The 5761-nt window shown below is 42.3% G+C and overlaps 1 pseudogene across 1 annotated transcript; it reads right to left on the bottom strand.

Annotated features, from left to right (window-relative positions):
* Positions 1-2561: 2561 nt before the first annotated feature.
* On the bottom strand, positions 2562-3668 carry LOC308349269 (hsc70-interacting protein-like; annotated as a pseudogene). Its single transcript has one exon. The product of its transcript is annotated as a hsc70-interacting protein-like (transcript).
* Positions 3669-5761: the final 2093 nt, after the last annotated feature.

Raw genomic sequence — 5761 nt, forward strand, 5'->3', positions numbered from 1 at the left:
CCACGCTAACCACAGTCAAATGCAAGAGAATGGCAGGTAAGCCACCTATACTATATCTTTCAGCATGGGGGAAATATGTAACTTTTTGATGGCCAGTTGGATGGCATGGAATGTGGCTGGACTTGAAGAGAACATTACTGAGGAAGACTAGTTTTCCCAGCAGAACAGATGGACACGCTGATCTCACTGTATTTAATGTAATTAATTCAGGGAGTGGCAAGGAGCAGAAAACACTGGTGGATCCCAGAGAATAAGAGAACAGCAGAGCTGGGTGTAGACAAGGGCAGACCAGCGAAAGATTAAGTGCCAGGAGAGTGACTCTGCCCTGGAAGGACAGCTATTCCAAACAAGACCTGGGAGTGGATGACACACAAGACCCCTCCTTCTAGTCTCCTGGCTCCGCAGAAGCCATAGTAGGAAACCACACTCACTCATTGACTTTCTGTATGAAGAATAGGTCCCTGACTGTATTGTGGTGGCCCCTAGTGACTGGGCTCAAATAAAATGGGTGAGTGGAATTGTGAAGGCTTGTAGAGGTTCTGTCTGCCTGTGGATCCCTTTGTTTTGATTCAGGAGATACTAGGCTTGGTGGCTAACTACACCCAAGTTGAGATTTCATCCAAATCCAGAAGCTAACTTGTGGCTACAAGGGTCTGTGAGTGAAGGGTAGAGAGTCAGGAAACAGGCTACAATAGACACAATGCATATTCTATTTTTTTTTAATTTTTTATTTCTTTTCAGTGTAACAGTATTCATTGTTTTTGCACCACACCCAGTGCTCCATGCAATCCATGCCCTCCCTAAGACCCACCACCTGGTTCCCCCAACCTCCCACCCTCCCACCCCTTCTAAACCCTCAGGTTGTTTTTCAGAGTCCATAGTCTCTCATGGTTCACCTCCCCTTCCAATTTCCCTCAACTCCCTTCTCCTCTCCATCTCCCCTTGTCCTCCATGTTATTTGTTATGCTCCACAAATAAGTGAAACTATATGATAATTGACTCTCTCTGCTTGACTTATTTCATTCAGCATAATCTCTTCCAGTCCCACCCATGTTGCTACAAAAGTTGGGTATTCGTCCTTTCTGATGGAGGCATAATACTTCATAGTGTATATGGACCACATCTTCCTTATCCATTCATCTGTTGAAGGGCATCTTGGTTCTTTCCATAGTTTGGCGACCATGGCCATTGCTGCTATAAACATTGGGGTACAGATGGCCCTTCTTTTCACTACATCTGTATCTTTGGGGTAAATACCCAGTAGTGCAATTGCAGGGTCATAGGGAAGCTCTATTTTTAATTTCTTCAGGAATCTCCACACTGTTCTCCAAAGTGGCTGCACAAACTTGCATTCCCACCAATGGTGTAAGAGGGTTCCCCTTTCTCCATATCCTCTCCAACACACGTTGTTTCCTGTCTTGCTAATTTAGGCCATTCTAACTGGTGTAAGGTGGTATATCAATGTGGTTTTGATTTGAATCTCCCTGATGGCTAGTGATGATGAACATTTTTTCATGTGTCTGGTAGCCATTTGTATGTCTTCATTGGAGAAGTGTCTGTTCATCTCTTCTGCCCATTTTTTGATATGATTATCTGTTTTGTGTGTGTTGAGTTTGAGGAGTTCTTTATAGATCCTGGATATCAACCTTTTGTCTGTACTGTCATTTGCAAATATCTTCTCCCATAACTCCACACGTAAGAAGGGAAATAATCAAGATTAGAGCAGAGATCAATGAGGTAGAAACTAGAGATACAGTAGAACGTATCAATGAAACTAGAAGCTGGTTTTTGAAAGAATCAATAAGATCGATAAACCATTGGCCACACTAACCCAAAAGAAAAGAGAGAAAGCCCAAATTAATAAAATTATGAATGAAAAGGGAGAGATCACAACTAACACCAAGGAAGTAGAAACAATCATCAGAAGTTATTATCAACAGTTATATGCCAATAAGCTAAGCAACCTAGATGAAATGGATGCATTCCTAGAAAACTATGAACTCCCAAAATTGAACCAGGAAGAAATTGACAACCTGAACAGACTGATATCTAGTAACGAGATTGAAGCAGTGATCAAAAACCTCCCAAAAAACAAGAGCCCAGGACCTGACGGATTCCCTTGGGAATTCTACCAAACTTTCAAAGAAGAAACAACACCTATTCTCCTGAAGCTGTTTCAAAAAATTGAAGCAGAAGGAAAACTTCCAGACTCTTTTTATGAAGCCAGCATTACCCTGATCCCCAAACCAGGCAAAGACCCTACCAAAAAAGAGAATTTCAGACCAATATCACTAATATGTTTTTAAATATGTTTAAGGTTTAAAAAGTGTTTAAAGTTTGTAGTTCCTACTAGGAAAACATTATCTGAATGAATACCCTAATGGCAAACCATTGTAGAATGTTTCAGTTGCATGGGGAGCAGAGGGGTAAGAATTCTCTTCACAGCACCCCAGCTTTCTTCTTGAGAAGGTCAGAGGTACACTGGTTTGTATTATTGTGACATCCATTACATGGTCAAAGTTGCTTTTCCTTCAGCAAGGGCTTTATTTGTCAGAAGGGTATTATGCTTGACCTCCAAATTTGGCTGACAATTTACTGATGAGATTCATAACCTTTGGGTTGCTCTGATATTTGATGTATTCACTGGGTTCTGGGCCACATCCTGGAAGGCCACCATAACTTCCAGATCCTGCATGGCTGCAAGAACTTCCGGATCACTAAGAATTTCATTGAGCCTAGGCATTCCTGCCATTCCAGGCATCCCCCCTGCCATTCCAGGCATTCCTCCAGGAAAATTACCAGGCATTCCCCCAGGAAAGCCACCTGGGAAAGAGCCATACTGATCCTCTGATTGTCGTCTGGCTTCTTCCTCCCTCTGGGCTCTCTCATGTTCTTCCTGAGCCTTCTTAACCCTTTCTATTCTTTCTTTGATCTCTCGCTCTTCACGTTTTTGCTCATACTTTCTCCAATGTTCAGCAATTTTCTGGGCCCTCGGTTGAACTTCTTTCAGCATTGCACTAGCATCTTCATCATAATCCAGGTTACAAGCAAGGGCATGATCATGTGCTGCTTCTTCCCAATGGCCCAGAAGTCTATGTGCTTTCCCTCGCTACTTATAAGGCTGAGCTGAATCAGGATTTATTTCAATAGCTCTGTCACAGTCTCGAATGGCAGCATTTGGCTTCTGTAATTTGATGAAGACACCGGCTCTCTTGGCATACAGAATGGCCAAGCGAGGATTCAGTTTGATGGCATCTGTGAACGAGTCAATGGCTTTCTGTAGTTCACCATCATTTAGGGCATCAATGGCAGCCACTTTTTTATCATTTGCCTGATCCATCGTTTCCTCAGTTATCTCTACATTTTCATCTCCCATTTCTTGAGGGGCATCAGTATCTGGTTCAATCACACCTTCATGGTCAATTTCTAATTAGTTTCCTCACTTGATGGTTCATCTGTCTTTATGTTTTCCTCCGCCTTCTTACTATCCGGTTTTTCTTCCTTGGTACTGTCTTCTGATTTAGTTTTATTAGTGGCAGGTGGTATTTTACCCCCATGCTCTCCACCCACTCCTGCAGGAAACGCATTTCCTCGGTGTGCCGAACGCTCAGATCCTGCTTACACATTATCACGAAGGCCCAAAGCTTGCTCACTTTGCGGGGGTCCATGGTCCAGAGGCAGTGGCAGGCAGCAGGCACAGCTGAGGTTGTGACCCGATTCCAGGCGCGGGTATGAGCTCAGCTTGACCATGTGGAAGGGGCGATTGATTGATTTTAGAGCGAGAGAGAGAGCCTGACCTGGGGCTCAGTCTCATGACCCTGAGATCATAAGCTGAGCCAAAACCAAGAGCTTGATGCTATACTGACAGAGCCACCAGACACCCCCAGATGCCCTCTTGTTCATGTCACACAGTAACAGGTGCCCACATCTTTGGGTTACATGTCACTGATGCAGATGGAATAGAGTGTGTGGTTGACCTCTGTATTTTCTACTTGGTTTATTCAGGGGCAGTGGTTTCCATTGAAACTGTAGATTAATTGCTGTTCTTGCCCATTTTCCCAGAACCACAAGACAGGCCCTGCTGGGGAGTGAGCAGACACGTTGCAGCCCAGGGTCAAGGTCAGCCTTGACTGAAACTGAACTCTCAGGCTGGGTCACCTGGAAGTCTTGATCCAAAGATCCTGGAAAGAAAATTGGCTTCATTTCTCATGTTCTTTGTCTTGGCCAAGATGATGTGAGGGTCTGGTTCTAGGTCAAGGTGGAGACTCATTACACCATTTTTTAGCAACATGTACTGACACAGATGTGTGAAAATTACAAATAGTGTTGCTATATGGGATAAGGGGAGAGGGACCCATGTACAGAAAGGGGAAGTGTACCTTCCTTCTGCATCATGATAGGAGAATGGCCTTGAGCATAATAGATGCTGAATAAACAGGGGAACTTGGTGCATAACAAATTACCACAAACTTAATAGTTTAAGAAAACATACATTATTTCATAGTTCCTGTGGACCAGGAATTCAGGCACAGCTCAGCTTAGCTGTCATACACAGAGGGAAGATGATGCGAAGACACAGGGGGAATGCTGTGTACAATCTGAGGATGGTCTGAGGCTACCAGAAGCTGTGAGAGAGGCCTGGAACAGATTCCTCCTCACACTTTAGCAGCTTTAGTTATAATTCAAGCTTGAAGGCAACCAAGATGACCTCCAGTTGGTATATGAATATAGAAATTGTGGTACAACCAGACAGTGGAATATTATCCAGTGCTAAAAGAAATGAGCTAACAAGTTGAGAGGATATGGAAGAAACTTAAATGCTTAGTACTAATTGAAACGAAAAGCCTGCATACTGCATGATTCCAACTATATGACACTCTGAAAAAGGCAAAACTATGGTGAATGTAAATATATCAGTGATTGCCAGGGTTTAGGGTGGAAAGAGGTAAAAAGACAGAGCAGAGAGGATTTTCAGGGCAATGAAACTACTCTGCATAGTACTATAAAAGTTGATATCAAACCCATAGACTATGCAATACTCAGAGTGAACCACAATGTGAAGTATGGACTTTGGATGTTAATGACATTTCAGTGTAGGTTCATATTTGTAATAAATATATCAGTCTGGGTGTGGTGCGAAAACAATGAATACTGTTACACTGAAAAGAAATAAAAAATTTTAAAAAAACAAAAAAAAATAGATGTATCAGTCTGGTGGAGGATATTGATAATGCCAGCAGCTGTGATGTGTGGGGACAGGGAGTCCCATGGGAAATCTTTGCACCTTCTGCTCAATTCTTGTGTGAACCTAAAACTGCTTTAAGATATGAAGTCAATCTATTACAAAAAGTAATCCATATCAAAGATCATCTAGATTTTATTCTATGATATCTACTAGTAATTTTATAGTTTTGTGTATTATGTATAAGTTATTTTTATGAAGGCTGTTAGGTCTGTATGTAGAAGCAATTTTTTTTTATTTGGATGGCCCGATGTCCAGATGTTCACCATTTGCTGGAAAGACTATCTTGGTCATTCTCAAAGATCAGTTGGCTGTATTTATGTGGGTGTATTTCTGGACTTTCTATTCTGTTGCATTGATCTGTGTGTCGGTTCTTTCATCAAAGTCACTGTTTCAATTACTGTAGCTTTCTTGGAAGTCTTATAGTCCAATGGTGTCAATCTTGAGTTGGCTATTCTAGGTATTTGGACCAATGGCCTTGGGGAAGAGACTCCACAAGCTCGTTAATTTTTCAGCAAG

The sequence above is a fragment of the Martes martes genome (assembly GCF_963455335.1).
Source record: "Martes martes genome assembly, chromosome: 9".
In the NCBI taxonomy this organism is placed as follows: Eukaryota; Metazoa; Chordata; class Mammalia; order Carnivora; family Mustelidae; genus Martes; species Martes martes.